Source organism: Euprymna scolopes, chromosome 40 (genome assembly GCF_053919585.1).
Source record: "Euprymna scolopes isolate OS-2025 chromosome 40, ASM5391958v1, whole genome shotgun sequence".
Taxonomy (NCBI): Eukaryota; Metazoa; Mollusca; class Cephalopoda; order Sepiida; family Sepiolidae; genus Euprymna; species Euprymna scolopes.
Genome location: NC_136521.1, coordinates 48036946 through 48049062, shown reverse-complemented (window position 1 = coordinate 48049062; position 12117 = coordinate 48036946). Strand labels below are relative to the sequence as shown.

General features: G+C 33.6%; 17 non-coding genes across 17 annotated transcripts; all 17 read right to left on the bottom strand.

The window, feature by feature from the left end:
* Positions 1-22: 22 nt before the first annotated feature.
* On the bottom strand, positions 23-94 carry Trnah-gug (transfer RNA histidin (anticodon GUG)). The gene has a single exon. It is a non-coding gene; the product is annotated as a tRNA-His (tRNA).
* A 493-nt stretch (positions 95-587) lies between these two features.
* Positions 588-659, bottom strand: Trnah-gug (transfer RNA histidin (anticodon GUG)). The gene has a single exon. It is a non-coding gene; the product is annotated as a tRNA-His (tRNA).
* A 782-nt stretch (positions 660-1441) lies between these two features.
* On the bottom strand, positions 1442-1513 carry Trnah-gug (transfer RNA histidin (anticodon GUG)). Its single transcript has one exon. It is a non-coding gene; the product is annotated as a tRNA-His (tRNA).
* A 785-nt stretch (positions 1514-2298) lies between these two features.
* Trnah-gug (transfer RNA histidin (anticodon GUG)) lies at positions 2299-2370 on the bottom strand. Its single transcript has one exon. It is a non-coding gene; the product is annotated as a tRNA-His (tRNA).
* A 496-nt stretch (positions 2371-2866) lies between these two features.
* Trnah-gug (transfer RNA histidin (anticodon GUG)) lies at positions 2867-2938 on the bottom strand. Its single transcript has one exon. It is a non-coding gene; the product is annotated as a tRNA-His (tRNA).
* Positions 2939-3152: 214 nt separating this feature from the next.
* On the bottom strand, positions 3153-3224 carry Trnah-aug (transfer RNA histidin (anticodon AUG)). The gene has a single exon. It is a non-coding gene; the product is annotated as a tRNA-His (tRNA).
* A 1347-nt stretch (positions 3225-4571) lies between these two features.
* On the bottom strand, positions 4572-4643 carry Trnah-gug (transfer RNA histidin (anticodon GUG)). The gene has a single exon. It is a non-coding gene; the product is annotated as a tRNA-His (tRNA).
* A 1064-nt stretch (positions 4644-5707) lies between these two features.
* On the bottom strand, positions 5708-5779 carry Trnah-gug (transfer RNA histidin (anticodon GUG)). The gene has a single exon. It is a non-coding gene; the product is annotated as a tRNA-His (tRNA).
* Positions 5780-6560: 781 nt separating this feature from the next.
* Trnah-gug (transfer RNA histidin (anticodon GUG)) lies at positions 6561-6632 on the bottom strand. Its single transcript has one exon. It is a non-coding gene; the product is annotated as a tRNA-His (tRNA).
* A 496-nt stretch (positions 6633-7128) lies between these two features.
* On the bottom strand, positions 7129-7200 carry Trnah-gug (transfer RNA histidin (anticodon GUG)). Its single transcript has one exon. It is a non-coding gene; the product is annotated as a tRNA-His (tRNA).
* A 496-nt stretch (positions 7201-7696) lies between these two features.
* On the bottom strand, positions 7697-7768 carry Trnah-gug (transfer RNA histidin (anticodon GUG)). Its single transcript has one exon. It is a non-coding gene; the product is annotated as a tRNA-His (tRNA).
* Positions 7769-8263: 495 nt separating this feature from the next.
* On the bottom strand, positions 8264-8335 carry Trnah-gug (transfer RNA histidin (anticodon GUG)). The gene has a single exon. It is a non-coding gene; the product is annotated as a tRNA-His (tRNA).
* A 494-nt stretch (positions 8336-8829) lies between these two features.
* On the bottom strand, positions 8830-8901 carry Trnah-gug (transfer RNA histidin (anticodon GUG)). Its single transcript has one exon. It is a non-coding gene; the product is annotated as a tRNA-His (tRNA).
* Positions 8902-9399: 498 nt separating this feature from the next.
* Positions 9400-9471, bottom strand: Trnah-gug (transfer RNA histidin (anticodon GUG)). Its single transcript has one exon. It is a non-coding gene; the product is annotated as a tRNA-His (tRNA).
* A 777-nt stretch (positions 9472-10248) lies between these two features.
* On the bottom strand, positions 10249-10320 carry Trnah-gug (transfer RNA histidin (anticodon GUG)). Its single transcript has one exon. It is a non-coding gene; the product is annotated as a tRNA-His (tRNA).
* Positions 10321-10532: 212 nt separating this feature from the next.
* On the bottom strand, positions 10533-10604 carry Trnah-gug (transfer RNA histidin (anticodon GUG)). The gene has a single exon. It is a non-coding gene; the product is annotated as a tRNA-His (tRNA).
* Positions 10605-11103: 499 nt separating this feature from the next.
* On the bottom strand, positions 11104-11175 carry Trnah-gug (transfer RNA histidin (anticodon GUG)). Its single transcript has one exon. It is a non-coding gene; the product is annotated as a tRNA-His (tRNA).
* Positions 11176-12117: the final 942 nt, after the last annotated feature.

Sequence of the window (12117 nt, the reverse complement as noted above, 5' to 3'; positions counted from 1 at the left end):
CACAAGTTGTACAAAACATCAATGCCGTGACCAGGATTCGAACCTGGGTTACCACGGCCACAACGTGGGGTCTTAACCTCTAGACGATCACGGCTAACACTGACGCCTTTCCTTTTTGCTGTATAACAAAATATTACTTTAAATCAATATAAAAAAAAAAACAAGACTCATGACTAGAAATATTAACTCTTACTCAATGTAATCTATATACATGTTAAAAAAAGATCAAGTTAAAAATAAATGTTTTCAAATACATTTATTAATTAGGTGATTAAGGATTCATAAGTTGTACAAAACATCAATGCCGTGACCAGGATTCGAACCTGGGTTACCACGGCCACAACGTGGGGTCCTAACATCTAGACGATCACGGCTAACACTGACGGCTGTCCTTTTTGCTGTATAACAAAATATTTCTTTAAATCAATATAAAAAAAAAACCCAAAACAAGACTCATGACTAGAAATATTAAGTCTTACTCAATGTCATCTATATACATGTTAAAAAAGATCAAGTTAAAAATCAATGTTTTCAAAACCATTTAATTAGTAGGTGATTAAGGATTCACAAGTTGTATAAAATATCAATGCCGTGACCAGGATTCGAACCTGGGTTACCACGGCCACAACGTGTTGTCCTAACCTCTAGACGATCACGGCTAACACTGACGCCTGTCCGTTTTGCTGTATAACAAAATATTACTTTACATCAATATAAAAAAAAAAAACCAAAACAAGACTCATGACTAGAAATATTAACTCTTACTCAATGTCATCTATATACATGTTAAAAAAGATCAAGTTAAAAATAAATGTTTTCAAAACCATTTAATTAGTAGGTGATTAAGGATTCACAAATTGTACAAAACATCAATGCCGTGACCAGGATTCGAACCTGGGTTACCACGGCCACAACGTGGGGTCCTAACATCTAGACGATCACGGCTAACACTGACGCCTGTCCTTTTTGCTGTATAACAAAATATTACTTTAAATCAATATAAAAAAAAACCCAAAACAATACTCATGACTAGAAATATTAAGTCTTACTCAATGTCATCTATATAGATGTTAAAAAAGATCAAGTTAAAAATCAATGTTTTAAAATACATTTATTAATTAGGTGATTAAGGATTAACAAGTTGTACAAAACATCAATGCCGTGACCAGGATTCGAACCTGGGTTACCACGGCCACAACGTGGGGTCCTAACCTCTAGACGATCACGGGTAACACTGACGCCTGTCCTTTTTGCTGTATTACAAAATATTACTTTAAATCAATATAAAAAAAAACCCAAAACTATACTCATGACTAGAAATATTAAGTCTTACTCAATGTCATCTATATACATGTTAAAAAAGATCAAGTTAAAAATCAATGTTTTAAAATACATTTATTAATTAGGTGATTAAGGATTAACAAGTTGTACAAAACATCAATGCCGTGACCAGGATTCGAACCTGGGTTACCACGGCCACAACGTGGGGTCCTAACCTCTAGACGATCACGGCTAACACTGACGCCTGTCCGTTTTGCTGTATAACAAAATATTACTTTACATCAATATAAAAAAAAAAAACCCAAAACAAGACTCATGACTAGAAATATTAACTCTTACTCAATGTCATCTATATGCATGTTAAAAAAGATCAAGTTAAAAATAAATGTTTTCAAATACATTTATTAATTAGGTGATTAAGGATTCACAAGTTGTACAAAACGTCAATGCCGTGACCAGAATTCGAACCTGGGTTACCACGGCCACAACGTGGGGTCATAACCTCTAGACGATCACGGCTAACACTGACGCCTGTCCTTTTTGCTGTATAACAAAATATTACTTTAAATCAATATAAAATAAAAAACCCAAAACAATACTCATGACTAGAAATATTAAGTCTTACTCAATGTCATCTATATACATGTTAAAAAAGATCAAGTTAAAAATAAATGTTTTCAAAACCATTTAATTAGTAGGTGATTAAGGATTCACAAATTGTACAAAACATCAATGCCGTGACCAGGATTCGAACCTGGGTTACCACGGCCACAACGTGGGGTCCTAACATCTAGAAGATCACGGCTAACACTGACGCCTGTCCTTTTTGCTATATAACAAAATATTACTTTAAATCACTATAAAAAAAAACCCAAAACAAGACTCATGACTAGAAATATTAACTCTTACTCAATGGCATCTATATACATGTTAAAAAAGATCAAGTTAAAAATAAATGTTTTCAAATACATTTATTAATTAGGTTATTAAGGATTCACAAGTTGTACAAAAGATCAATGCCGTGACCAGGATTCGAACCTGGGTTACCACGGCCACAACGTGGGGTCCTAACCTCTAGACGATCACGGCTAACACTGACGCCTGTCCTTTTTGCTGTATAACAAAATATTACTTTAAATCAATATAAAAAAAAACCCAAAACAATACTCATGACTAGAAATATTTAGTCTTACTCAATGTCATCTATATACATGTTAAAAAACATCAAGTTAAAAATAAATGTTTTCAAATACATTTATTAATTAGGTGATTAAGGATTCACAAGTTGTACAAAACGTCAATGCCGTGACCAGGATTCGAACCTGGGTTACCACGGCCACAACGTGGGGTCCTAACCTGACGACGATCACGGGTAACACCGACGCCTGTACTTTTTGTTGTATAACAAAATATTTCTTTAAATCAATATAAAAAAAAACCCAAAACAAGACTCATGACTAGAAATGTAAACTGATACTCAATGTAATCTATATACATGTTAAAAAAGATCAAGTTAAAAATAAATGTTTTATAATACATTTATTAATTAGGTGATTAAGGATTCACAAGTTGTACAAAACATCAATGCCGTGACCAGGATTCGAACCTGGGTTACCACGGCCACAACGTGGGGTCCTAACCTCTAGACGATCACGGCTAACACTGACGCCTGTCCGTTTTGCTGTATAACAAAATATTACTTTAAATCAATATAAAAAAAAAAACCCAAAACAAGACTCATGACTAGAAATATTAACTCTTACTCAATGGCATCTATATACATGTTAAAAAAGATCAAGTTAAAAATAAATGTTTTCAAATAAATTTATTAATTAGGTGATTAAGGATTCACAAGTTGTACAAAACATCAATGCCGTGACCAGGATTCGAACCTGGGTTACCACGGCCATAACGTGGGGTCTTAACCTCTAGACGATCACGGCTAACACTGACGCCTTTCCTTTTTGCTGTATAACAAAATATTACTTTAAATCAATATAAAAAAAAAACAAGACTCATGACTAGAAATATTAACTCTTACTCAATGTAATCTATATACATGTTAAAAAAAGATCAAGTTAAAAATAAATGTTTTCAAATACATTTATTAATTAGGTGATTAAGGATTCATAAGTTGTACAAAACATCAATGCCGTGACCAGGATTCGAACCTGGGTTACCACGGCCACCACGTGGGGTCCTAACATCTAGACGATCACGGCTAACACTGACGGCTGTCCTTTTTGCTGTATAACAAAATATTTCTTTAAATCAATATAAAAAAAAAACCCAAAACAAGACTCATGACTAGAAATATTAAGTCTTACTCAATGTCATCTATATACATGTTAAAAAAGATCAAGTTAAAAATCAATGTTTTCAAAACCATTTAATTAGTAGGTGATTAAGGATTCACAAGTTGTATAAAATATCAATGCCGTGACCAGGATTCGAACCTGGGTTACCACGGCCACAACGTGTGGTCCTAACCTCTAGACGATCACGGCTAACACTGACGCCTGTCCGTTTTGCTGTATAACAAAATATTACTTTACATCAATATAAAAAAAAACCCCAAAACAAGACTCATGACTAGAAATATTAACTCTTACTCAATGTCATCTATATACATGTTAAAAAAGATCAAGTTAAAAATAAATGTTTTCAAAACCATTTAATTAGTAGGTGATTAAGGATTCACAAATTGTACAAAACATCAATGCCGTGACCAGGATTCGAACCTGGGTTACCACGGCCACAACGTGGGGTCCTAACATCTAGACGATCACGGCTAACACTGACGCCTGTCCTTTTTGCTGTATAACAAAATATTACTTTAAATCAATATAAAAAAAAACCCAAAACAATACTCATGACTAGAAATATTAAGTCTTACTCAATGTCATCTATATACATGTTAAAAAAGATCAAGTTAAAAATCAATGTTTTAAAATACATTTATTAATTAGGTGATTAAGGATTAACAAGTTGTACAAAACATCAATGCCGTGACCAGGATTCGAACCTGGGTTACCACGGCCACAACGTGGGGTCCTAACCTCTAGACGATCACGGGTAACACTGACGCCTGTCCGTTTTGCTGTATAACAAAATATTACTTTACATCAATATAAAAAAAAAAACCCAAAACAAGACTCATGACTAGAAATATTAACTCTTACTCAATGTCATCTATATACATGTTAAAAAAGATCAAGTTAAAAATAAATGTTTTCAAATACATTTATTAATTAGGTGATTAAGGATTCACAAGTTGTACAAAACGTCAATGCCGTGACCAGGATTCGAACCTGGGTTACCACGGCCACAACGTGGGGTCCTAACCTCTAGACGATCACGGCTAACACTGACGCCTGTCCTTTTTGCTGTATAACAAAATATTACTTTAAATCAATATAAAAAAAAACCCAAAACAATACTCATGACTAGAAATATTTAGTCTTACTCAATGTCATCTATATACATGTTAAAAAAGATCAAGTTAAAAATAAATGTTTTCAAATACATTTATTAATTAGGTGATTAAGGATTCACAAGTTGTACAAAACGTCAATGCCGTGACCAGGATTCGAACCTGGGTTACCACGGCCACGACGTGGGGTCCTAACCTGTAGACGATCACGGGTAACACCGACGCCTGTAGTTTTTGTTGTATAACAAAATATTTCTTTAAATCAATATAAAAAAAAACCAAAACAAGACTCATGACTAGAAATGTAAACTGATACTCAATGTAATCTATATACATGTTAAAAAAGATCAAGTTAAAAATAAATGTTTTATAATACATTTATTAATTAGGTGATTAAGGATTCACAAGTTGTACAAAACATCAATGCCGTGACCAGGATTCGAACCTGGGTTACCAAGGCCACAACGTGGGGTCCTAACCTCTAGACGATCACGGCTAACACTGACGCCTGTCCGTTGTGCTGTATAACAAAATATTACTTTAAATCAATATAAAAAAAAAACCCAAAACAAGACTCATGACTAGAAATATTAACTCTTACTCAATGGCATCTATATACATGTTAAAAAAGATCAAGTTAAAAATAAATGTTTTCAAAACCATTTATTAAAAAGGTGATTAAGGATTCACAAGTTGTACAAAACATCAATGCAATGACCAGGATTCGAACCTGGGTTACCACGGCCACAACGTGGGGTCCTAACCTCTAGACGATCACGGCTAACACTGACGCCTGTCCTTTTTGCTGTATAACAAAATATTTCTTTAAATCAATATAAAAAATAACCCAAAACAAGACTCATGACTAGAAATGTAAACTGTTACTCAATGTAATCTATATACATGTTAAAAAAGATCAAGTTAAAAATAAATGTTTTCAAATACATTTATTAATTAGGTGATTAAGGATTCACAAGTTGTACAAAACATCAATGCCGTGACCAGGATTCGAACCTGGGTTACCACGGCCACAACGTGGGGTCTTAACCTCTAGACGATCACGGCTAACACTGACCCCTGTCCTTTTTTCTGTATAACAAAATATTTCTTTAAATCAATATAAAAAAAAACCCAAAACAAGACTCATGACTAGAATGTAAACTGTTACTCAATGTAGTCTATATACATGTTAAAAAAGATGAAGTTAAAAATAAATGTTTTCAAATACAATTATTAATTAGGTGATTAAGGATTCACAAGTTGTACAAAACATCAATGCCGTGACCAGCATTCCAACCTGGGTTACCACGGCCACAACGTGGGGTCCTAACCTCTAGACGATCACGGCTAACACTGACGCCTGTCCTTATTGCTGTATAACAAAATATTACTTTAAATCAATATAAAAAAAAAAAAACAAAACAAGACTCATGACTAGAAATATTAACTCTTACTCAATGGCATCTATATACATGTTAAAAAAGATCAAGTTAAAAATAAATGTTTTCAAATTCATTTAATTATTAGGTTATTAAGGATTCACAAGTTGTACAAAACATAAATGCCGTGACCAGGATTCGAACCTGGGTTACCACGGCCACAACGTGGGGTCCTAACCTCTAGACGATAACGGCTAACACTGACGCCTGTCCTTTTTGCTGTATAACAAAATATTACTTTAAATCAATATAAAAAAAAACCCAAAACAATACTCATGACTAGAAATATTAACTCTTACTCAATGTCATCTATATACATGTTAAAAAAGATAAAGTTAAAAATAAATGTTTTATAACACATTTATTAAAAAGGTGATTAAGGATTCACAAGTTGTACAAAACATCAATGCCGTGACCAGGATTCGAACCTGGGTTACCACGGCCACAACGTGGTGTCCTAACCTCTAGACGATCACGGCTAACACTGACGCCTGTCCTTTCTGCTGTATAACAAAATATTACTTTAAATCACTATTAAAAAAACCCCAAAACAAGACTCATGACTAGAAATATTAACTCTTACTCAATGTCATCTATATACATGTTAAAAAAGATAAAGTTAAAAATAAATGTTTTTAAAACCATTTATTAAAAAGGTGATTAAGGATTCACAAGTTGTACAAAACATCAATGCCGTGACCAGGATTCGAAACTGGGTTACCACGGCCACAACGTGGGGTCCTAATCTCTAGACGATCACGGCTAACACTGACGCCTGACCTTTTTGCTGTATAACAAAATATTACTTTAAATCAATATAAAAAAAAAACCCAAACTATACTCATGACTAGAAATATTCACTCTTACTCAATGTCATCTATATACATGTTAAAAAAGATCAAGTTAAAAATAAATGTTTTCGAATACATTTATTAATTAGGTGATTAAGGATTCACAAGTTGTACAAAACATCAATGCCGTGACCAGGATTCGAACCTGGGTTACCACGGCCACAACGTGGGGTCCTAACCTCTAGACGATCACGGCTAACACTGACGCCTGTCCGTTTTGCTGTAAAACAAAATATTACTTTAAATCACTATTAAAAAAAACCCAAATTAATACTCATGACTAGAAATATTAATTCTTACTCAATGGCATCTATATACATGTTAAAAAAGAGCAAGTTAAAAATAAATGTTTTCAAAACCATTTATTAAAAAGGTGATTAAGGATTCACAAGTTGTACAAAACATCAATGCCGCGACCAGGATTCGAACCTGGGTTACCACGGCCACAACGTGGGGTCCTAACCTCTAGACGATCACGGCTAACACTGACGCCTGTCCTTTTTGCTGTATAACAAAATATTTCTTTAAATCAATATAAAAAATAACCCAAAACAAGACTCATGACTAGAAATGTAAACTGTTACTCAATGTAATCTATATACATTGTAAAAAAGATCAAGTTAAAAATAAATGTTTTCAAATACATGTATTAATTAGGTGATTAAGGATTCACAAGTTGTACAAAACGTCAATGCCGTGACCAGGATTCGAACCTGGGTTACCACGGCCACAACGTGAGGTCCTAACCTCTAGACGATCACGGCTAACACTGACGCCTGTGCTTTTTGCTTTATAACAACATATTACTTTAAATCAATATAAAAAAAAAAAAAACAAGACTCATGACTAGAAATATTAACTCTTACTCAATGTCATCTATATACATGTTAAAAAAGATCAAGTTAAAAATCAATGTTTTCAAAACCATTTATTAATTAGGTGATTAAGGATTCACAAGTTGTACAAAACATCAATGCCGTGATCAGGATTCGAACCTGGGTTACCACGGCCACAACGTGGATTCCTAACCTCTAGACGATCACGGCTAACACTGACGCCTGTCCTTTTTGCTGTATAACAAAATATTACTTTAAATCACTATAAAAAAAAAACCTAAAACAAGACTCATGACTAGAAATATTAACTCTTACTAAATGTCATCTATATACATGTTAAAAAAGATCAAGTTAAAAATAAATGTTTTCAAATACATGTATTAATTAGGTGATTAAGGATTCACAAGTTGTACAAAACGTCAATGCCGTGACCAGGATTCGAACCTGGGTTACCACGGCCACAACGTGAGGTCCTAACCTCTAGACGATCACGGCTAACACTGACGCCTGTCCTTTTTGCTGTATAACAACATATTACTTTAAATCAATATAAAAAAAAAAAAAACAAGACTCATGACTAGAAATATTAACTCTTACTCAATGTCATCTATATACATGTTAAAAAAGATCAAGTTAAAAATAAATGTTTTCAAATACATTTATTAATTAGGTGATTAAGGATTAACAAGTTGTACAAAACATCAATGCCGTGACCAGGATTCGAACCTGGGTTAACACGGCCACAAGGTTGGGTCTTAACCTCTAGACGATCACGACTAACACTGACGCCTGTCCGTTTTGCTGTATAACAAAATATTACTTTAAATCAATATAAAAAAAAACCCAAAACAAGACTCATGACTAGAAATATTAAGTCTTACTCAATGTCATCTATATACATGTTAAAAAAGATCAAGTTAAAAATAAATGTTTTCAAATACATTTATTAATTAGGTGATTAAGGATTCACAAGTTGTACAAAACATCAATGCCGTGACCAGGATTCGAACCTGGGTTACCACGGCCACAACGTGGGGTCCTAACCTCTAGACGATCACGGCTACCACTGACGCCTTTCCTTTTTGCTGTATAACAAAATATTACTTTAAATCAATATAAAAAAAAACCCCAAAACAAGACTCATGACTAGAAATATTAACTCTTACTCAATGTCATCTATATACATGTTAAAAAAGATCAAGTTAAAAATAAATGTTTTCAAATACATTTATTATTTAGGTGATTAAGGATTCACAAGTTGTACAAAACATCAATGCCGTGACAAGGATTCGAACCTGGGTTACCACGGCTACAACGTGGGGTCCTAACCTCTAGACGATCACGGCTAACACTGACCCCTGTCCTTTTTGCTGTATAACAAAATATTACTTTAAATCACTATTAAAAAAAAACCAAAACAAGACTCATGACTAGAAATATTAACTCTTACTCAATGTCATCTATATACATGTTAAAAAAAGATCAAGTTAAAAATAAATGTTTTCAAATACATTTATTAATTAGGTGATTAAGGATTCACAAGTTGTACAAAACATCAATGCCGTGACCAGGATTCGAACCTGGGTTACCACGGCCACAACGTGGGGTCTTAACCTCTAGACGATCACGGCTAACACTGACCCCTGTCCTTTTTGCTGTATAACAAAATATTTCTTTAAATCAATATAAAAAAAACCCAAAACAAGACTCATGACTAGAAATGTAAACTGTTACTCAATGTAATCTATATACATGTTAAAAAAGATCAAGTTAAAAATAAATGTTTTCAAATACAATTATAAATTAGGTGATTAAGGATTCACAAGTTGTACAAAACATCAATGCCGTGACCAGCATTCCAAACTGGGTTACCACGGCCACAACGTGGGGTCCTAACCTCTAGACGATCACGGCTAACACTGACGCCTGTCCTTTTTGCTGTATAACAAAATATTACTTTAAATCAATATAAAAAAAACCCAAAACAATACTCATGACTAGAAATATTAACTCTTACTCAATGTCATCTATATACATGTTAAAAAAGATCAAGTTAAAAATAAATGTTTTAAAAACCATTTATTAAAAAGGTGATTAAGGATTCACAAGTTGTACAAAACATCAATGCCGTGACCAGGATTCGAACCTGGGTTACCACGGCCAAAACGTGGGGTCCTAATCTCTAGACGATCACGGCTAACACTGACGCCTGTCCGTTTTGCTGTATAACAAAATATTACTTTAAATCAATATAAAAAAAAACCCAAACTATACTCATGACTAGAAATATTAACTCTTACTCAATGTCATCTATATACATGTAAAAAAAGATCAAGTTAAAAATAAATGTTTTCAAATACATTTATTAATTAGGTGATTAAGGATTCACAAGTTGTACAAAACATCAATGCCGTGACCAGGATTCGAACCTGGGTTACCACGGCCACAACGTGGGGTCCTAACCTCTAGACGATCACGGCTAACAATGACGCCTGTCTGTTTTGCTGTATAACAAAATATTACTTTAAATCACTATTAAAAAAAACCCAAAACAAGACTCATGACTAGAAATATTAACTCTTACTCAATGTCATCTATATACATGTTAAAAAAGATCAAGTTAAAAATAAATGTTTTCAAATACATTTATTAATTAGGTGATTAAGGATTCACAAGTTGTACAAAACATCAATGCCGTGACCAGGATTCGAACCTGGGTTACCACGGCCACAACGTGGGGTCCTAACCTCTAGACGATCACGGCTAACAATGACGCCTGTCCGTTTTGCTGTATAACAAAATATTACTTTAAATCACTATTAAAATAAACCCAAAACAAGACTCATGACTAGAAATATTAAGTCTTACTCAATGTCATCTATATACATGTTAAAAAAGATCAAGTTAAAAATAAATGTTTTCAAATACATTTATTAATTAGGTGATTAAGGATTCAAAAGTTGTACAAAACATCAATGCCGTGACCAGGATTCGAACCTGGGTTACCACGGCCACAATGTGGGGGTCCTAATCTCTAGACGATCACGGCTAACACTGACGCCTTTTTTTTTTTGCTGTATAACAAAATATTACTGTAAATCAATATAAAAAAAAAACCCAAAACAAGACTCATGACTAGAAATATTAACTCTTACTCAATGTCATCTATATACATGTTAAAAAAGATCAAGTTAAAAATAAATGTTTTCAAATACATTTATTAATTAGGTGATTAAGGATTCACAAGTTGTACAAAACATCAATGCCGTGACCAGGATTCGAACCTGGGTTACCACGGCCACAACGTGGGGTCCTAACCTCTAGACGATCACGGCTAACAATGACGCCCGTCCGTTTTGCTGTATAACAAAATATTACTTTAAATCACTATTAAAAAAAACCCAAAACAAGACTCATGACTAGAAATATTAAGTCTTACTCAATGTCATCTATATACATGTTAAAAAAGATCAAGTTAAAAATAAATGTTTTCAAATACATTTATTAATTAGGTGATTAAGGATTCACAAGTTGTACAAAACATCAATGCCGTGACCAGGATTCGAACCTGGGTTACCACGGCCACAACGTGGGGTCCTAATCTCTAGACGATCACGGCTAACACTGACGCCTTTCTTTTTGCTGTATAACAAAATATTACTTTAAATCAATATAAAAAAAAACCCAAAACAAGACTCATGACTAGAAATATTAACTCTTATTCAATGTCATCTATATACATGTTAAAAAAGATCAAGTTAAAAATAAATGTTTTCAAATACATTTATTAATTAGGTTATTAAGGATTCACAAGTTGTACAAAACATCAATGCCGTGATCAGGATTCGAACCTGGGTTACCACGGCCACAACGTGGGGTCCTAACCTCTAGACGATCACGGCTATCACTGACGCCTGTCACTTTTGCTGTATAACAAAATATTACTTTAAATCAATATAAAAAAAAAACCAAAACAAGACTCATGACTAGAAATATTAACTCTTACTCAATGTCATCTATATACATGTTAAAAAAGATCAAGTTAACATTAAGGTTTTCAAATAAATTTATTAATTAGGTGATTATGGATCCACAAGTTGTACAAAACGTCAATGCCGTGACCAGGATTCGAACCTGGGTTACCACGGCCACAACGTGGGGTGCTAACCTCTGGACGATAACGGCTAACACAGACGCCTGTCCTTGTTGCTATATAACAAAATATTACTTAAAATCAATTACAAAAAAAAAGCAAAAACAAGACTCATGACTAGAAA